Raw genomic sequence first — 22361 nt, 5'->3', positions numbered from 1 at the left:
AATCTTACCGGTGCATCATTCAAGTATTATCTAAATCAGCTCGTGATTTCTTTGTTCACTTGCATCAATTCTCTCAAGTATCTTCGTTCATTTTATAATTCTTACCGGTGTTTTTCCTTATCTTTTCCTCGTTCATTTTCAATTCTTTTGGTGGTTCGTTCAAGAGTTCTCTTCCTTGGTTATCATATCAATTCATTCATTCTATCCAATCATACCAGTGGTTCGTCGAAGACCTTCTCAAGTTTACGCTATATCTATCTTAATCTTTTCTACGGGAATGAGTAGTATGCCAAATCCGTTGATTGTCATCAATTTAAATTGGTGAAGGATACAGATAACATAATTCTTATTCTTATTTCATCCAAATGATAAATTCCTTCCTTCAGAGTTTGTTCATGATAAATAAATTCTTGATTTTCTTTTGTTCATCTTTTCTTTCTCGGAGTTCCAAGCTCTAATTATCACGGAGATCCATCTAAATCATTACAAGGTTTCACCTTGTGTTTTCAACTTCTCTTTCTTTTCATTATCCTTTTGTTTACCGGAGTTCTTCATGGAGGCGCTACATGTTGGTTCATAAAGGATTTAATTCCTTCTCGAAGTGTTCATCAAGATTCTTTTTAGAGGAGCTCAAGCATTCTTCATCTTGCAATCCGGAGTGCAATTCTTTCTACCGTATCATCGGAGGTGGTATTATGTCATTCTTGATAATTTGAGTTCATGTTTCATGATTCACATGTTGTTAAGAATGAGGTATTTTAAATCCATCAACCTCTTCGTTGGAGTTATCTTGTGTCATGTTTCACCTAAAGCCTTCCCTAAGGATTGTTGCTATTTATGGTGCTCATAAATGACCCAAGTTCTTCATCTATCCTCCCAGTGAAATAAGTTTCTCCTCTCCTTGTTCATATCTATCCAATCTATTGTTTTCGTTAGTGGCAGAATTTCACCTCAAGTTTTTTTCGAGATGTTTTCCATAATCCCACAACAAGCTTACTCTTCTCGTGGTTGATAATCCAACAACTCCGTTCTAGCATTTGTTGTAAGAGTGCTCTCTCAAGATCTTGTTTCCTCCATTCATTCCATTGCATTCTTTCATTTCTTCCGGAGGCTTTGTAATGTTGCTTTCTTCTCTCATCATCTCGAATTGTGAGGATCGTGTTCTTTTCGTGCTTATCCATTTATCCGGAGTGTTGTGCCCTCTGCTCTAGTTCTTTTCATCTTATCAAGTTTCATATCACTTTTCAACTGGAGTGCTGTCTGAATTTGTTCTTCCTTGTTCCTCTTTTCTAACGAAGTGTTTTCAACTTCGTTCATCTCTGTTGTATTCTTTCTTTCAATTTGTTCAACTTTTCAAGGTTCTTTGATTTCACTCGTTTGTCAAAGAAGCAACTTAGTTTTACCTCTTCTCTTTCTCTTCCATTTTTCCCTCCGGTGTCATCCTAGATCTCGGGATGAGATCCTCTCGTAGTGGTGGAGTGTTGTAACGCCCCAAGACCGAAGCTTCAGATGCCTTCCAGGGTTTTCGGGTTTCGTTGTGTGATTTGTTTCGTCTGTTGCATTCATCTTTGCATCGTGTGCATTGCATCATGTCATCATGCCATCATGTCATTTCTTTTTCTTAACTCAACTAAATAAACCGTATGGATCTTCGATACATTTAAACCGAGGGAATTCACATGGTGAGTTCTCTTTATAACATACCATCCCAATATTAGGGAGCTATGATAAATAATCCATTCTTATGGAATCACCTAAAACACACTTGCAAAATTTCCCCATGCCTTTGTTATCTCGCTTCTTGACCTCGAACCTTGTCCGTAAATTCTTTCATCGTTTTCCGGAATTCCACCAAAAACCTCAACATTTGTGGACCTTCCTTTTACCAAGTCCCAGTTCAAACCCATTTGAAATTAATTCAAATGAGTTTGAATTTATATCTTTCAATCTTGCCGTTTCTAATTTTCTTGGGTCAAACTTATTTTTATGAGTCCAAGAAAATTAACCGCATGTCCAAATTCCTCTTCCAACCCTCTCTTCTCTCCTTTTTCCTTTCTTCTACTTCTTTGATTTTTTAGAAGAAAGAGGAGAGAGAAGAGAGCTAGCTGGGCCTCCCCTGCTGCGCCAGCCGCAACCTGTAGCTAGGCCGGCCATTCGGCCCAAGGCCAAGGCCCAGTCTTTCCCCTGTTAACCCTAAGCCCACCTAACCTAACCCAACACTAGCGCTACCTTAGTCTGATCCCTCGCGCACCTCTCCCTCTCGATCCCTCCCTCGCGCCGCCAGGAGAGGAGGCACCGCGCTCGACCCCTCCTCTCGCCCGTGACCGTCTTCTCCCCTGATCCCCTCGCTCCCTCTTCTCTACCCCGCCTCCATCACGCGCCCGTTCCCCCAGGGCCGCCCCAAGGTCCTCAAGAAGTCGCACCGCCCGCCTCTGACCACGACTCCGGCGAGATTTGGGCAGCCCTGCGCTGGAGCCGTCGTTCCCGCACCGCTGCAATGCCATCTTGCTCCCTCCTGCCGCAAGCTCCACCTCCCATGGCTGTCGCCGCCGTCCTACCTACCCCACTGGAGCGCCCCGCCGCCTCGGGTCTCCTCCGCCCGGTTCCTCTCGCGTCGCCACCCGCAGGTTCCAGCCCTGCCTCGAGCGCCCCGCGCCCCTACATCGAGCCGCCAGGAGTGTGGGTCGCCGGATGCCGCCTCCTTTGCTTCGAGCTGCCTCCTACGCCTCGATCTCCTTCAAGACTGGTCGGGTCCATCTTCCTGCACCCGTTCCCCGTCTCCGGCGCCGCGCTAGACCTCCCCCATGCCTCGCTAGCTGCTGCGCCGCCGTGTTCCTGCTTCAAGCAGACAGAGGGTTGATCCACCACCAGCGCTCGCCTCTGCCGTGGACCCCCCAGCGAGGCCCATCTGCGTCATCCGCCCCGGCCTCCTGCACTCGTGCCGGACCACGACGCACCGATGTCATCATGCACCTCCAACTGCCGTTGCTACTGACGCCAAGTCCAACGACCACTGAACAGGGAACAACGCCAAATACCACGATAGACCGCCAAGTACCCCTTCGAATCCTTCAAGACCGTCAAGTGAACGACTACCATCGCTCCAAGATCCGAACGGCTACGACGACATGAACATCTACGGAACGTTTACGACTACACGATGAACCGCCAAGGCCGGCTACAACCCTTGTACCACTACTATCGCCAAGTACCACGACAGCCGTTATTCGTCAAGTACCCCTTCGGATCACCAAGTTTCGGCTACCAATGTCGTGAACTGCTTTCGAAACGTGTATCACTAACGCCAAGTACTAGTTCTACGAGGACCGCCAAGTTCGTCTTTTGTCGTCTCTGAAATCGCCAAGTACCACATCGATACGAGAACAACTACCCTCGACGTGCATTTTGCCAAGTACCACTACCGTCGACCCTCGAGGACACCGTGGACGTCAAGTTTCTCGCCGTGACCCTGAACATCTATGAAAACCGGACATGCTGTCGTGGCACCATTTTCGTTGTTGTTGCTGTGGCACCCTTTTCGTTTCCGCCACGATGACAAATGCATCATATCTTATCATGTCAACGTTTTTATAAATATTGCATAAACTTGTTCATGTCATCCGCATCATGATAACAACAATGAAAATGTTTAGATTGTTGTTGCAATAAATTACTAAGGCATATGGGGATTTACTGGATGGTGTAGTTTTATTATGCCTCATCTCTTGCCATGTTTAACAACATTTAATATCGTTGGGTACATAACCGAGAGAGAACTAAATAAGTCATGCGGTGTTTCGTCAATATGCAACTCGTTGCATATTGAGCTCCACTTAATTTGTAGGATTGCTTGTGCACTTTGCCATGACATGCATATTTAAACCGGACATGCATCACACTTGATTGTGCATCATGCCATGTTTATGTGATGGTTGTTTACTATGTTGTTTGCTTCTTTCCGGTGTTGCTTCTTCGGGTTAGTTCCGATAACGTCGCGTTTGTGAGGATCCGTTCGACTATGTTCGTTTGTCTTCTTCATGGACCCGTTCTTCTTCCTTGCGGGATCTCAGGCAAGATGACCATACCCTCGAAATCACTTCTATCTTTGCTTGCTAGTTGCTCGCACTTTTGCTTTGCCTTTGCCGCGAAACCTACCACATGCTTTATCATGCCTCCCATATTGCCATGTCAAGCCTCTAACCCACCTTGTCCTAGCAAATCGTTGTTTGGCTATGTTACCGCTTTGCTCAGCCCCTCTTATAGCGTTGCTAGTTGCAGGTGAAGATGAAGTTTGTGCCATGTTTGGAACATGTATATGTTGGGATATCACAATATCTCTTATTTAATTAATGCGTCTATATACTTGGTAAAGGGTGGAAGGCTCGACCTTATGCCTGGTGTCTTGTTCCACTCTTGCCACCCTAGTTTCTGTCATACCGGTGTTATGTTCCTTGATTTTGCGTTCCTTACGCGGTTGGGTTATAATGGGAACCCCTTGACAGTTCGCCTTGAATAAAACTCCTCCAGCAAGGCCCAACCTTGGTTTTACCATTTGCCACCTAAGCCTTTTTTCCTTGGGTTCTACAGACTCAAGGGTCATCTTTATTTAAACCCCCCCGGGCCAGTGCTCCTCTGAGTGTTGGACCAAACTAGAGCCCCTTGCAGCGCCACCTCGGGGAAACTTGAGGGTTGGTTTTAGTTGTACGGATTGCTCATCCGGTGTGCCCTGAGAATGAGATATGTGCAGCTCCTATCGGGACTTGTCGGCACATTCGGGCGGCTTTGCTGGTCTTGTTTTACCATTGTCAAAGTGTCTTGTAACCGGGATTCCGAGTCTGATCGGGTCTTCTTGGGAGAAGGAATATCCTTCATTGACCGTGAGAGCTTGTGATGGGTTAAGTTGGGACACCCCTGCAGGGTTTTGAACTTTCGAAAGTCGTGCCCGCGGTTATGGCCAGATGGGAATTTGTTAATGTCCGGTTGTAGAGAACTTGACACTTAAATTAAATTAAAATGCATCAACCGCGTGTGTAGCCGTGATGGTCCCTTTCCGATGGAGTCCGAGAAGTGAACACGGCGTTGGAGTTATGCTTGAACTTTAGTAGTTTGAGGATCTCTTCTTGATCACTTCTAGTTCACGACCATGCTTTGCTTCTCTTCTCGCTCTCATTTGCGTAAGTTAGCCACCATATATGCTAGTGCTTGCGCAGCTCCACCTCACTACCTTTTTCCTATCCATAAGCTTAAATAGTCTTGATCGCGAGGGTGTGAGATTGCTGAGTCCTCGTGACTCACAGTTTACTTCCAAAACCAGTTTGCGGGTGCCGATGATACCGTGCAGGTGACGCAACCGAGCTCAAGGAGGAGCTCGATGAAGATCATGTTCGTTATGTTGTTCCGTTTCCAGTTGATCAGTAGTGGAGCCTAGTCGGGGCGATCGGGGATCTTTTGCATTAGGGGTGGTCTTCTTTTATTTTGGTTCGATAGTCGGACCTTGTATGTTTCTGGATGTTGTAATGCTATAATCATGTATTGTGTGAAGTGGCGATTGTAAGCCAACTCTGTACATCTTTCTTATTCAGTACATGGGATGTGTAAAGATTACTCCTGTTGCGACATGCCTATAATGCGGTTATGCCTCTAAGTCGTGCTCCGACACGTGGGAGATATAGCCGCATCGTGGGTGTTACAACACGGGAGCTCTGGTGCGAGAGAAACGGCTGCGTCTTCAGAGATAAACGGGTAAGCTTCGCGGACATCATTGCAGCGATCCGGAGGAACATGGAACAATGGCGACTGGGAGGCGCAAAAGCCATAGAGACCCCCTTCGGGGATGTAATTGCGAGATAGAGGGTTATGGCAACTAGTAGGGGGAGTAAGAAGGGCGGGCCTCTCCCCCTCTTTGTTCTTCCCCTACCCTCTGTCTTGTTAATTTTTTGGCCACTTGGGCCTTCTCCTGGTCATCCTGATCAATCCATGTATTTTGTTACTCTACCCCTGCTAAATCTATTGAAGCTAGCCAAGCAGGATCTTTCAAAAAAGGAAGAGAGGGAAAAACAAGCCCCTTTCCCTCTCTTCCACCAGCATTGTCATGGTCTTAATTCCCCGCCTGAAATTTGAAGCCCTGACATCGATGACTATTTCCATAGAGGTGTTGGACCGACCTCAGATGAGGCCAAAGTGTCGGTATTAGGGCCCTTCCATCTAGAGATGCTTGCCCAAATTTCACGTGAGAAAGGGCAGTCGTAGATCAGGTGACAGGAAGACTCTAAACTTGCATAGCTGCCAGAAATATGCATTTTCCCAACCCCTACGCTGCAGCCGATCTGCGCTCAGGTACCCTCCTCCTACGAGTTCCGCAAAATAACCTCTAATTTGAGAAGATGCAGTTCATCGGGCGATAGCTAACAAAAACATGATGATTTTTTTGATGAAAATTTGCACTGGAACAAGGCAAACCACGGGAACAAAGCAAAGGGGGAAAACACGAGGAGAACAAAAATAGGGGAGAGGGAGGGGCGGGTGGAATAGGGCGTGGAATTGGGTGAGAAAGGGGCTTGTTTGCACTCCACAAGCGATCGAACGATGAGAGCGGAGCCCTTCTTATAAAGAGACGACGCTGCACGTTGCACGCGTCACACGCACCCCCTCCCCCCCACCCACACCCACACAGAGATGCCGGGATCCAAAGCAGCAATAACCCCAAATAAATATCTGAAAAACATTACTAGTACCTGTTAATAAAAAGACATGCTCACCAAATTTACCTGCGTCTATTAACTGGTAGGCAGGAACTTTGACGGCAGGTGGCGACAGAGTGTGCAAACGGCCCAGGGCGATGCCGAGGGAGTCGGCCGGCCAGCCCATGCCATTCCGGGGCCTAGTAGAGGTCGTGGATAGTCATGCTCGCACAGTTGGCGGAGCCAGGCTGGTTGCATCTGGCAAACAGCATGGTGTCTGTCCGCCGGCAAGCGCCACCGCGGCGCCCAGCAGCTTCGGAGTCCCGTCTCAGGGTGCGTGGGCAGCAGGCAGCCGACGCACCGAGGGTGGTCCGCACGGCGGGGCACGGAAGGCCGCGCCGGGGTCACGCCGTTCCCTCCAGCCAAGCCTGGAGCGGCAGCTACAACTGTACCGCGCTCGGCGCTGTGGCGGCACCCAGGGACGCCTGCCACTTCGGGGATCACCGTGATGTGGGCCTCTGGGTGCATCACAAGGGCATCGGCTTGGCGCCGCGGAGCTCAGCGTGTGACGCAGGCGCGACGGTCGGGGACGGCGACGAGGTCGCACTCGCGGAACTCGGCAGTGATTCTCTGTAGGAGGGAGAGGCGGCGGGTGTCAGGTTGAGTGGGCGGAGGTGGCGAGGTGGTTCATGACCTCGGGGTTCGCGTTTCATGTTTTGAATGACAGGCGGAGACAGCACTGGACTACTTTAGTGGAGCGTGGACTACAGTAGAGACGGAGTCTTTTTAGATGAAAAGACTTTTGAAGAAGGTAAATTTACCCTATCGGTAAAAAAATATTTTAGATCACTAAAGTAGTGAACTAAGTACTCTTGCATCTTTTTAAATTTCTTTACAAAGGGAGTAATTGCAAAAAAAGTAATTGTTTTCTGCCGGTCGACCGGCCCAATTTTGCATCAGATGCGCATTTCGTTGGATGGATCGCACATGCACGTCGTCTTCCTCTCACTTCTTTATACCCTATCGCCGACGACAACCCCTTCTTGCGGGCAAGAGGGCACCCTAAACCCCAGCGACACTGCATGTGGGATTTTTCTCCATCCCCATGAACGGGAGTTGCTGCGGGAGCATAGTCTCCGGCCACCGCGCGGGAAACCCACGCCGCGGTCCATCGGTCACACTCCGACGAACTGGCGGCCGCCCCCACACCACCTCCTTAATTTTTTTCCTCACCATCTAGAGATGGTAGCCCTAGGTGTTGCGACCTCGACGACAACAGTGGCGCCAGAGATGAACACCACACCGATGTTGGGAATCGCAGCGACGCATGCTAGAACCGCCCCCAGAGATGTCGTAACCACGACACTTTCATGCTGGAACCACCTCCAGACATGTTTTGGAGCTACTAACGACATGCGGCGAAGCTGCAACTAGCAGCTCCAAATCTTACGACCGATGATTTTATTTTTTGCTAGAACCAGATATGAGCAGAGTTGCAATCGGAGCACGAGGGAGGTTCTATCTGAAGGAAATATGCCCTAGAGGCAATAATAGTGTTATTATTTTATTTCCTTATATCATGATAAATGTTTATTATTCATGCTAGAATTGTATTATCTGGAAGCATAATACTTGTGTGAATACATAGACAAACCAAACGTCACTAGTATGCCTCTACTTGACTAGCTCATTAATCAAAGATGGTTATGTTTCCTAACCATAGACATGTGTTGTCATTTGATTAACGGGATCACATTATTAGGAGAATGATGTGATTGACATGACCCATTCCATTAGCTTAGCACCCGATCGTTTAGTATGTTGCTATTGCTTTCTTCATGACTTATACATGTTCCTATGACTATGAGATTATGCAACTCCCGTTTACCGGAGGAACACTTTGTGTGCTACCAAACGTCACAACGTAACTGGGTGATTATAAAGGAGCTCTACAGGTGTCTCCAAAGGTACATGTTGGGTTGGCGTATTTCGAGATTAGGATTTGTCACTCCGATTGTCGGAGAGGTATCTCTGGGCCCTCTCGGTAATGCACATCACATAAGCCTTGCAAGCATTTCAACTAATGAGTTAGTTGCGAGATGATGTATTACGAAACGAGTAAAGAGACTTGCCAGTAACGAGATTGAACTAGGTATTGAGATACCGACGATCGAATCTCGGGCAAGTAAAATACCGATGACAAAGGGAACAACGTATGTTGTTATGCGGTCTGACCGATAAAGATCTTCGTAGAATATGTAGGAGCCAATATGAGCATCCAGGTTCCGCTATTGGTTATTGACCGGAGACGTGTCTCGGTCATGTCTACATTGTTCTCGAACCCGTAGGGTCCGCACGCTTAAGGTTTCGATGACAGTTATATTATGAGTTTATGAGTTATGATGTACCGAAGTTAGTTCGGAGTCCCGTATGTGATCACGGACATAACGAGGAGTCTCGAAATGGTCGAGACATAAAGATTGATATATTAGATGGCTATATTCGGACACCGGAAGTGTTCCGGGTGATTTCAGAGAAAACCGGAGAGCCGGAGGGTTACCGGAACCCTACCGGGAGAAGTAATGGGCCATATGGGCCTTAGTGGAGAGAGAGAGGGGCAGCCAGGGTGGGCCGCGCGCCTCCTCCCCCCTGGTCCGAATTGGACTAGGAGAGGGGGGGCGGCGCCCGCCTTTCCTTCTCCCTCCCCACTTCCTTCCCCCTCCTAGTAGGAGGACTCCTCCTGGCGTGCCAATAGGGGCCGGCCGGCCTCCTCCCCTTGCTCCTTTATATACGGGGGCGGGGCGCACCCCTAGACACACAAGTTGATCCACGTGATCATATTCTTAGCCGTGTGCGGTGCCCCCTTCCACCATAATCCTCGATAATATTGTAGCGGTGCTTAGGCAAAGCCCTGCGACGGTAGTACATCAAGATCGTCACCACGCCGTCGTGCTGACGGAACTCTACCCCGACACTTTGCTGGATCGGAGTCCGGGGATCGTCATCGAGCTGAACGTGTGCTAAAACTCGGAGGTGCCATAGTTTCGGTGCTTGATCGGTTGGGCCGTGAAGACGTACGACTACATCAACCGCGTTGTGCTAACGCTTCCGCTGTCGGTCTACAAGGGTACGTAGATCACACTCTCCCCTCTCGTTGCTATGCATCACCATGATCTTGCGTGTGCGTAGGAAAATTTTGAAATTACTACGTTCCCCAACAGTGGCATCCGAGCCTAGGTTTTATGTGTTGATGTTATATGCACGAGTAGAACACAAGTGAGTTGTGGGCGATATAAGTCATACTGCTTACCAGCATGTCATACTTTGGTTCGGCGGTATTGTTGGACGAAGCGGCCCGGACCGACATTACGCGTACGCTTACGCGAGACCGGTTCTCCCGACGTGCTTTGCACAAAGGTGGCTAGCGGGTGACAGTTTCTCCAACTTTAGTTGAACCGAGTGTGGCTACGCCCGGTCCTTGCGAAGGTTAAAACAACACCAACTTGACAAACTATCATTGTGGTTTTGATGCGTAGGTAAGATTGGTTCTTGCTTAAGCCCGTAGCAGCCACGTAAAACTTGCAACAACAAAGTAGAGGACGTCTAACTTGTTTTTGCAGGGCATGTTGTGATGTGATATGGTCAAGACATGATGCTAAATTTTATTGTATGAGATGATCATGTTTTGTAACCAAGTTATCGGCAACTGGCAGGAGCCATATGGTTGTCGCTTTATTGTATGCAATGCAATTGCGCTGTAATGCTTTACTTTATCACTAAGCGGTAGCGATAGTCGTGGAAGCATAAGATTGGCGAGACGACAACGATGCTACGATGGTGATCAAGGTGTCGCGCCAGTGACGATGGTGATCACGACGGTGCTTCGAAGATGGAGATCACAAGCACAAGATGATGATGGCCATATCATATCACTTATATTGATTGCATGTGATGTTTATCTTTTATGCATCTTATCTTGCTTTGATTGACGGTAGCATTTTAAGATGATCTCTCACTAATTATCAAGAAGTGTTCTCCCTGAGTATGCACCGTTGCGAAAGTTCTTCGTGCTGAGACACCACGTGATGATCGGGTGTGATAGGCTCTACGTTCAAATACAACGGGTGCAAAACAGTTGCACACGCAGAATACTCAGGTTATACTTGACGAGCCAAGCATATACAGATATGGCCTCGGAACACGGAGACCGAAAGGTCGAGCGTGAATCATATAGTAGATATGATCAACATAGCGATGTTCACCAATGAAACTACTCCATCTCACGTGATGATCGGACATGGTTTAGTTGATTTGGATCACGTAATCACTTAGAGGATTAGAGGGATGTCTATCTAAGTGGGAGTTCTTTAGTAATATGATTAATTGAACCTAAATTTATCATGAACTTAGTACCTGATAGTATCTTGCTTGTTTATGTTTGATTGTAGATAGATGGCCCGTGCTGTTGTTCCGTTGAATTTTAATGCGTTCCTTGAGAAAGCAAAGTTGAAAGATGATGGTAGCAATTACACGGACTGGGTCCGTAACTTGAGGATTATCCTCATTGCTGCACAGAAGAATTACGTCCTGGAAGCACCGCTGGGTGCCAGGCCTGCTGCTGGAGCAACACCAGATGTTATGAACGTCTGGCAGAGCAAAGCTGATGACTACTCGATAGTTCAGTGTGCCATGCTTTACGGCTTAGAATCGGGACTTCAACGACGTTTTGAACGTCATGGAGCATATGAGATGTTCCAGGAGTTGAAGTTAATATTTCAAGCAAATGCCCGGATTGAGAGATATGAAGTCTCCAATAAGTTCTATAGCTGCAAGATGGAGGAGAACAGTTCTGTCAGTGAGCATATACTCAAAATGTCTGGGTATAATAATCACTTGATTCAATTGGGAGTTAATCTTCCAGATGATTGCGTCATTGACAGAATTCTCCAATCACTGCCACCAAGCTACAAGAGCTTCGTGATGAACTATAATATGCAAGGGATGAATAAGACTATTCCCGAGCTCTTCGCAATGCTGAAAGCTGCGGAGGTAGAAATCAAGAAGGAGCATCAAGTGTTGATGGTCAATAAGACCACTAGTTTCAAGAAAAAGGGCAAAGGGAAGAAGAAGGGGAACTTCAAAAAGAACAGCAAGCAAGTTGCTACTCAAGAGAAGAAACCCAAACCTGGACCTAAGCCTGAAACTGAGTGCTTCTACTGCAAGCAGACTGGTCACTGGAAGCGGAACTGCCCCAAGTATTTGGCGGATAAGAAGGATGGCAAGGTGAACAAAGGTATATGTGATATACATGTTATTGATGTGTACCTTACTAATGCTCGCAGTAGCACCTGGGTATTTGATACTGGTTCTGTTGCTAACATTTGCAACTCGAAACAGGGACTACAGATTAAGCGAAGATTGGCTAAGGACGAGGTGACGATGCGCGTGGGAAATGGTTCCAAAGTCGATGTGATCGCGGTCGGCACGCTACCTCTACATCTACCTTCGGGATTAGTATTAGACCTAAATAATTGTTATTTGGTGCCAGCGTTAAGCATGAACATTATATCTGGATCTTGTTTGATGCGAGACGGTTATTCATTTAAATCAGAGAATAATGGTTGTTCTATTTATATGAGTAATATCTTTTATGGTCATGCACCCTTAAAGAGTGGTCTATTCTTATTAAATCTCGATAGTAGTGACACACATATTCATAATGTTGAAACCAAAAGATGCAGAGTTGATAATGATAGTGCAACTTATTTGTGGCACTGCCGTTTGGGTCATATCGGTGTAAAGCGCATGAAGAAACTCCATACTGATGGGCTTTTGGAACCACTTGATTATGAATCACTTGGTACTTGCGAACCGTGCCTTATGGGTAAGATGACAAAAACACCGTTCTCCGGTACTATGGAGAGAGCAACAGATTTGTTGGAAATCATACATACAGATGTATGTGGTCCGATGAATGTTGAGGCTCGTGGCGGATATCGTTATTTTCTCACCTTCACAGATGACTTAAGCAGATATGGGTATATCTACTTAATGAAACATAAGTCTGAAACATTTGAAAAGTTCAAAGAATTTCAGAGTGAAGTTGAAAATCATCGTAACAAGAAAATAAAATTCCTGCGATCTGATCGTGGAGGAGAATATTTGAGTTACGAGTTTGGTGTACATTTGAAACAATGCGGAATAGTTTCGCAACTCACGCCACCCGGAACACCACAGCGTAATGGTGTGTCCGAACGTCGTAATCGTACTTTACTAGATATGGTGCGATCTATGATGTCTCTTACTGATTTACCGCTATCGTTTTGGGGTTATGCTCTAGAGACGGCCGCATTCACGTTAAATAGGGCACCATCAAAATCCGTTGAGACGACGCCTTATGAACTATGGTTTGGCAAGAAACCAAAGTTGTCGTTTCTGAAAGTTTGGGGTTGCGATGCTTATGTGAAAAAGCTTCAACCTGATAAGCTCGAACCCAAATCGGAGAAATGTGTCTTCATAGGATATCCAAAGGAAACTATTGGATACACCTTCTATCACAGATCCGAAGGCAAAACTTTTGTTGCTAAATTCGGAAACTTTCTAGAGAAGGAGTTTCTCTCGAAAGAAGTGAGTGGGAGGAAAGTAGAACTTGATGAGGTAACTGTACCTGCTCCATTATTGGAAAGTAGTACATCACAGAAACCAGTTTCTGTGACACCTACACCAATTAGTGAGGAAGCTAATGATGATGATCATGAAGCTTCAGAACAAGATACTACTGAACCTCGTAGATCAACCAGAGTAAGATCCGCACCAGAGTGGTACGGTAATCCTGTTCTGGAAGTCATGCTACTAGATCATGATGAACCTACGAACTATGGAGAAGCGATGGTGAGCCCAGATTCCGCAAAATGGCTTGAAGCCATGAAATCTGAGATGGGATCCATGTATGAGAACAAAGTATGGACTTTGGTTGACTTGCCCAATGATCGGCAAGCAATTGAGAATAAATGGATCTTTAAGAAGAAGACTGACGCTGACGGTAATGTTACTGTCTACAAAGCTCGACTTGTCGCAAAAGGTTTTCGACAAGTTCAAGGGATTGACTACGATGAGACCTTCTCACCCGTAGCGATGCTTAAGTCTGTCCGAATCATGTTAGCAATTGCCGCATTTTATGATTATGAAATTTGGCAGATGGATGTCAAAACTGCATTCCTGAATGGATTTCTGCAAGAAGAGTTGTATATGATGCAACCGGAAGGTTTTGTCGATCCAAAGGGAGCTAACAAAGTGTGCAAGCTCCAGCGATCCATTTATGGACTGGTGCAAGCCTCTCGGAGTTGGAATAAACGCTTTGATAGTGTGATCAAAGCATTTGGTTTTGTACAGACTTTTGGAGAAGCCTGTATTTACAAGAAAGTGAGTGGGAGCTCTGTAGCATTTCTGATATTATATGTAGATGACATATTACTAATCGGAAATGATATAGAATTTCTGGATAGCATAAAGGGATACTTGAATAAGAGTTTTTCAATGAAAGACCTCGGTGAAGCTGCTTACATATTGGGCATTAAGATCTATAGAGACAGATCAAGACGCTTAATTGGACTTTCACAAAGCACATACCTTGACAAAGTTTTGAAAAAGTTCAAAATGGATCAAGCAAAGAAAGGATTCTTGCCTGTGTTACAAGGTGTGAAATTGAGTAAGACTCAATGCCCGACCAATGCAGAAGATAGAGAGAAAATGAAAGATGTTCCCTATGCTTCAGCCATAGGCTCTATCATGTATGCAATGCTGTGTACCAGACCTGATGTGTGTCTTGCTATAAGTCTAGCAGGCAGGTACCAAAGTAATCCAGGAGTGGATCACTGGACAGCGGTCAAGAACATCCTGAAATACCTGAAAAGGACTAAGGATATGTTTCTCATATATGGAGGTGACAAAGAGCTCATCGTAAATGGTTACGTTGATGCAAGCTTTGACACTGATCCGGACGATTCTAAATCGCAAACCGGATACGTGTTTACATTAAACGGTGGAGCTGTCAGTTGGTGCAGTTCTAAACAAAGCGTTGTGGCGGGATCTACATGTGAAGCGGAGTACATAGCTGCTTCGGAAGTAGCAAACGAAGGAGTCTGGATGAAGGAGTTCATATCCGATCTAGGAGTCATACCTAGTGCATCGGGTCCAATGAAAATCTTTTGTGACAATACTGGTGCAATTGCCTTGGCAAAGGAATCCAGATTTCACAAGAGAACCAAGCACATCAAGAGATGCTTCAATTCCATCCGGGATCTAGTCCAGGTGGGAGACATAGAGATTTGCAAGATACATACGGATCTGAATGTAGCAGACCCGTTGACTAAGCCTCTTCCACGAGCAAAACATGATCAACACCAAAGCTCCATGGGTGTTAGAATCATTACTGTGTAATCTAGATTATTGACTCTAGTGCAAGTGGGAGACTGAAGGAAATATGCCCTAGAGGCAATAATAATGTTATTATTTTATTTCCTTATATCATGATAAATGTTTATTATTCATGCTAGAATTGTATTATCCGGAAACATAATACTTGTGTGAATACATAGACAAACCAAACGTCACTAGTATGCCTCTACTTGACTAGCTCATTAATCAAAGATGGTTATGTTTCCTAACCATAGACATGTGTTGTCATTTGATTAACGGGATCACATTATTAGGAGAATGATGTGATTGACATGACCCATTCCATTAGCTTAGCACCCGATCGTTTAGTATGTTGCTATTGCTTTCTTCATGACTTATACATGTTCCTATGACTATGAGATTATGCAACTCCCGTTTGCCGGAGGAACACTTTGTGTGCTACCAAACGTCACAACGTAACTGGGTGATTATAAAGGAGCTCTACAGGTGTCTCCAAAGGTACATGTTGGGTTGGCGTATTTCGAGATTAGGATTTGTCACTCCGATTGTCGGAGAGGTATCTCTGGGCCCTCTCGGTAATGCACATCACATAAGCCTTGCAAGCATTTCAACTAATGAGTTAGTTGCGAGATGATGTATTACGAAACGAGTAAAGAGACTTGCCAGTAACGAGATTGAACTAGGTATTGAGATACCGACGATCGAATCTCGGGCAAGTAAAATACCGATGACAAAGGGAACAACGTATGTTGTTATGCGGTCTGACCGATAAAGATCTTCGTAGAATATGTAGGAGCCAATATGAGCATCCAGGTTCCGCTATTGGTTATTGACCGGAGACGTGTCTCGGTCATGTCTACATTGTTCTCGAACCCGTAGGGTCCGCACGCTTAAGGTTTCGATGACAGTTATATTATGAGTTTATGAGTTTTGATGTACCGAAGTTAGTTCGGAGTCCCGGATGTGATCACGGACATAACGAGGAGTCTCGAAATGGTCGAGACATAAAGATTGATATATTAGACGGCTATATTCGGACACCGGAAGTGTTCCGGGTGATTTCGGAGAAAACCGGAGAGCCGGAGGGTTACCGGAACCCTACCGGGAGAAGTAATGGGCCATATGGGCCTTAGTGGAGAGAGAGAGGGGCAGCCAGGGTGGGCCGCATGCCTCCTCCCCCTGGTCCGAATTGGACTAGGAGAGGGGGGGCGGCGCCCCCCTTTCCTTCTCCCTCCCCACTTCCTTCCCCCTCCTAGTAGGAGTCCTACTCCTACTAGGAGGAGGACTCCTCCTGGCGCGCCAATAGGGGCCGGCCGGCCTCCTCCCCTTGCTCCTTTATATACGGGGAAGGGGGCACCCCTAGACATACAAGTTGATCCACATGATCATATTCTTAGCCGTGTGCGGTGCCTCCTTCCACCATAATCCTCGATAATATTGTAGCGGTACTTAGGCGAAGCCCTGCGATGGTAGTACATCAAGATCGTCACCACGCCGTCGTGCTGACGGAACTCTACCCCGACACTTTGCTGGATCGGAGTCCGGGGATCGTCATCGAGCTGAACGTGTGCTAAAACTCGGAGGTGCCGTAGTTTCGGTGCTTGATCGGTCAGGCCGTGAAGACGTATGACTACATCAACCGTGTTGTGCTAACGCTTCCGTTGTCGGTCTACAAGGGTACGTAGATCACACTCTCCCCTCTCTTTGCTATGCATCACCATGATCCTGCGTATACGTAGGAAAATTTTGAAATTACTACGTTCCCCAACACTATCTGTGGGTGAAATGCTTTGACCGGCGTGCGATGGAGCTGCTATCTATGGGAGAAATGCTTCGGCCAGCGTGTGGTGGAGCTACAACCCACAACACCATTTGTTACCATTATCACATTTTTTTGCTGGAATCAGAGAGATAGGGGCTACGATTAGCGCACGGCAGAGCTGCAACCAGCGACCTGACACGCTATAAACCGAGCCAAATTTTTCTGGAACCAGAGATACTGGATATTCGTGAGCTACTCCGTCATCTCCATTGATGTTGCAACCGATGGTGGCACCGGCGGGGGAGAAATGATGCCACCGATCACGTGCATTGCTGGAACCAGCTAGACACAGTGTCGCGACAGTGGCGGCGAGGAGGAGCAGTGCCACAGCGCACGGCGGTAGGGCTACCTACGAGTGCAATTGGGAGGAGGGTGAAAGGACGCTGCTACCAGTGAACATTTTAATATGGGCAAGGATGGGATAGTTGCAACTGGCGACGGTGACGAGCACCGATGATGAAGCAAGAGGGCGAGGGCGGTTGTCGAGCTAAGATGTTGTTTGTGAGGTAACAGGCGTTGCAGAGGGCGGGCGGAGTTGCATGGTGACAAGGGGGGTCAGGGTACACACACTTGAAGGAGGCTACACATTCTGTATCCATTACCAGGGCGGGGCCCCATTTTGTACCGTAACATCCCAAGGAAAGACTGCCCTCTGGCAAGTGGCGACGGTGTCACTTTTATGTAGAAACACGGTTGAGGCGTGGACGAGTAAGGGCATGAACTATGGGGGCCATCACCCTGGCGTGGTTTCAGCCTTCACCTTAGAAAAAATAATGGGGCCACCATATGAATATCTCACACGCATTAGAAGCAACGGCTCTTCTATAGTGGTCCACCTATCTCTCTCTCCATCACTATTTTTACTTCATGGCTCGCTCTTCCTCTTGTTTAGCGAGGAAGCAGGCTCATTTGCAAGAGCCCGTTTGGCTCTGCAAGCGATGGTCTTTTTTCTTTTCTCCTCCAAGGCAGCGGCTCATCCGACGTGGATCCGTGGGGCAGCGGTCCACCCTGGAGCGATGGCCATGCTCTAATAAGGCAATTCCAACATGGATCATCAAACATATCGTACAAAATGTTCGTGGTGAATGGGGCATCAGTCATTTTCTTAACCACCAAATATCCTGCTCGTTTCAAATGATTCAAACATAAACACAAATGAAATTCATGCTAAATAGATTAAATTTGTTAATTTTTAATATATTTACAACCAAATAAACAAAATTTAACAAGTTCAAACTAAATTTAAAAAAAACTAAACTACGTGAGGTATTGACGGTGACATGACGGGCATGGCCTCTGGGGCCACTCACACCTCCGTCGTGGCCCTGCCTAGCCACCGCATCACGCTCGCGAAGCAGCTGCTCAGTTGACTTCACCTAGCACAGACGGTCGTGTGCCGCTGCTCAGTTGACTTCGCCTAGCACAGACGCTCGCGTACTACTGCCCGACAGCGACGGTCGACCGTGGACTCCAACTCGCACTGCCCGTCGTTGCCTTGGAACCGGTCGAAGCACTCGCACTTGGGCAACCCCACTTGATGGAGTTGGTTGCTGAGCTGGTGGTGGCAGTGGCGCCGGTCTTCTCGGGGTTCTGGACTGGTCCAGGGCCTCCACAACCGTGGGGTCCGTCGGCACCCTGGTTCCGCGACGTCTGCCCTTGTGAATGCCGCTCGACGCACTGTGTCATGCCGCTCACGGCGCTCCGCCTTGGCGAGGCATTTATTGGCCACCGAGGAGGATGACTTCTTCATGTCCCCGCCACATGGGTAGTAGTCGATGCCGCTGCGCGGCTTGGAGGACATTGCGGACTCCTCCTCCTCCTTCATGGTGACCATACAACACTGGTTGCCTGGCTAGTGACGTGGCCGTGTCGGCAATGCCTGCTCTTTGTAGCATCCGATTTGGACGGCGCAATAGAAATTGCGGCTCCTCCTTCTTGCGGGTCCGATTTTGATGTTGCGGTGGAGCGCAGGAACTGTGACGCTGGACCATGATCGATGATCGACCGGTGTAGCACCATCTCCATCTGACGGAGCTCCCCTGGATTCGAAGGAGCATGAGGAAACCATTTGGACACGTCAGACTTGCCCATCGTGATCGGTGGTGGAGGTGTGCGAATTTGGGAGAGAAGAGGCGGAGGTGTAGGGCTTGCGCCCGCTGCCGGGCGACTTAAATAGTCAAGGCAGGCGGACCGATGTTGCATCAATGCGGGCAGCGGTCGTAGTAGGTTTTTGGGTCGTCATGACGGTGTGAATGTTAGGCCGGTCAATGGGCATGAACGCGGTTAAGCGGCCACCCAGTCACGCTCGCTCTGATCGGCATGAATACAACGCGAATGCTTCTTGAGAGGAGGATGAAAATGGGTTCTAGATTGGTCCACGTTGTCGGAGTTCGTCGGGTTAGACTTTGGACTCTCGCAAACCTCTCTTGATTTGGCGCTGGTTTAAGGAATTTCAGACATCAGGACTGTTCAGACAAATTTAGTCACGGATGATGGATGTCAAAAAATGCCCTCGCGGTTGAGTCTAAAGGTATAATTTGGTGATCTGCGTTGTAGTTGCCTTAACCCGCAAGGAAGCGCTGTGATTTTGAACTAGTGGATCATTCAAAACGCCCTCGCAAAGATAGATCGTTCAAAACTGCCATGGGAGTTGTTAACAGTAGAGGCTGCGGTTGTACGACACGAGCATACGAAATAAAGCCGGCCTCTCTGTCGTCTTGACCCTTCTTTTCCTCTGGGCCCCGTTCTTGCTGACCTCAGCATCCGCGCCCGCCCGCGGGCTCACCACGCTTTTCCCTTCCTCCCTTCCCCCTCGCCCGCGTACCCCCAACTACTTCTCTTTGAGTTGCTACTACCGTGTGGTAGTGGAGGCCTTCCCCGGCCCTGTTCTGCCGAGGCGTAGGCGTACGTGTTGCAGATAAGGATCGCCGAGTGTTTGCCAGAACAGAATGCCTCCTCCGAATTTTCTCAAGAGTATGGGCTGACAGCAATGGGCAATGTGTGCGTGTCTATGGAACGCCGTAGTGAAAGTCATGAGTGCAGCATTGGGGTACGGGATTTAAGAATAGGTTAGATGCCGCTCTTAGCGTTTCAAGTGCATTCTTCCTAATTATAATCTGCATAGGTAGCATGTACATCTATCTGTTCAACCTATAGGACGCCTTCAGTTGATTGAGCTGGAAAACAATGCCTAAACCTTGACTGTTGGAGCTAGCGTTTGCTTTTTGTGAATGTATAATATCCAATCATCGGTCCATAACAAGTTAGTTAAAAAGAGCAAGAGATGGCAAAAACACAAGCTTCCACTACGTTTTTATGCCAGAATGTCCCTGTAGTTTGTAGATAAGGGGTAACTAGGAGCACCATGGTTTTTGTGGCTGTTCTAGTGCCTGTAATGACCAATGAGAGACCGTACCCAGTTTGGAAGATGAGGTTTATGGTTGTCATGGCTTGCCCTTTATTCACCTCTGCGATTCCTTCAACTTAAGATGATTAGATATTCATGGAATCACAGAGTCTTATGATGCCATATAAGTTGATGTTAACCTCTTAGTTCTGTTTGAAGTTCTTAACTTGCAATCTTGCACTAGTACATTGTTTCTGGCGATATGAAAATATTTCTGTTTATCCGATTTTAATTGTGAACTTATCCTTGTTGCTACAGGACACATTGTCATCCAGGTCACATAGGTCCTTAAACTATTTCAGTGGTGTCACGTTGGCCATCAAACTATAAAAGTTGTCATTCGGGTCCTTGAAGTATAGCAATTGTGTGATGCTAGGCAAAATATAGGTCCTCGGACTACTTTAGTGTTGAACTGATTTTGGACCTGAATGACACGCTTATTGCACTTTGAGGACCCAAATGATGATTTTTATAGTTCAAGGACCTGGATGACACTCTTGAAATATCTTAAGGACCCACAGTGCAATTTACTCGGTGCAATCAAGACGTTCCGATAGAAATTCCATCCTTATTGCAACTGTTCTACAGTAGAAAGAATTTAATTCTATATATGCTATGGAAAACCTAATTATGTCTTCGTTGCAACCAAAATGTCGCATAAATGGATGTGACTTGTTCCATATCTTGCTTATGTTTCTTATACGACCAAAATGTCTAATCCTTACATATGCCAACCCATGACATGGATAGAGACAGTTTATTCTTGAAGCTCGAAGTGCTAAATCCTTCCAGGGATACTAATATTTAGGGGAATGCTACTTGGTGCGCGTCAGACGGGGGTGGTTCTAGGAAACACCCTTTTTACCGTTGCAAATATCTTGGGGCAAGTCGGCCACATAGATTTTCCGGAGTAGTTCGTTGTAACCCTGTCCCTGGCGAATGCTGCCTTGTTACACTCCCGGAAATGTAGTTTATGGAGCATGGCAGTTTCTTTTGTTTGCATGATGGCCAAGAAATACTTTTGTGTGGACTATGGCAGTTTAGTTTAAGAAATCATGGAAAATGTAGTTTATGGGGCATTGCAATTTTATTATATGGACTATGGCAAATTTTTTTTCTTTTTTTGCGACATGACAATTTTCTTGTCGAATGGGAGCATGGAAAATTTAGTGTAAATATCATGAGAATTATAGTGTATGGATCATGGAATCTTTTAGTGTACAGATCATGACATGTAGAACATTTTCCAACAAAGTTGTCATGGCCCATGGTAAAATCATTTTTACTCCTCATGTTTTCTTGTCTAATACTGTGGCACTTTTTATTGGACCATGGCAAATTAAGTTGTTCGAGCATGGCAATATGTAGTTTATGGATCATGGCAATTTTGTTTTCTTTGCAACATGGAAAAATTACTTTCCTTTCATGGAGCTTGGCAAATGTAATTTAAGGATCATGGCAATTTTACTATATGTACCATGTCAAATTTCTCCCTTTTATACAACATGGCAAATTTCTTTTGTACAGGGTGCATCATGGAAATTATAGTTTATGGATCTTGGCATTTTTTATACTATGGATCATGACATTAGAACATTTCCAACAAGTTGTCATGGCCCATGAAAAATATAGTTTATGCCTCAGGGAAATTATAGTGTGTGGATCCTGGCATATTTCCTCAAACGAAACATGGTAATTTTATTTAAAATACCATGTCAATTTTTGATATAAAGCTGCCATGGCATTTTTTCCTTGTTCATATTTTTATTTTTCAACTTTTTATGTTTTTTCCACACACGACATTTTAGTCATAATTTGCATCATGGAGCATGGCAACTGTAGCTTACGGGTCATGGCGATTTTCTTATATAAAGCATGACAGTTATGACTAAAATGCCATGGCAAATTTTAATTTGTGATTTGTGTTTTTTACATATGCGGCAAATTTGTCATCAAGAACATGGCAAGTTTAATTAAAATATGATGGAAATAATTTCAATATAAAATCTACCTTGGAAACTTTTGTTCGTAATTC

Source organism: Triticum aestivum, chromosome 3A (assembly GCF_018294505.1).
Source record: "Triticum aestivum cultivar Chinese Spring chromosome 3A, IWGSC CS RefSeq v2.1, whole genome shotgun sequence".
In the NCBI taxonomy this organism is placed as follows: Eukaryota; Viridiplantae; Streptophyta; class Magnoliopsida; order Poales; family Poaceae; genus Triticum; species Triticum aestivum.
This window is presented reverse-complemented; position numbering follows the sequence as displayed.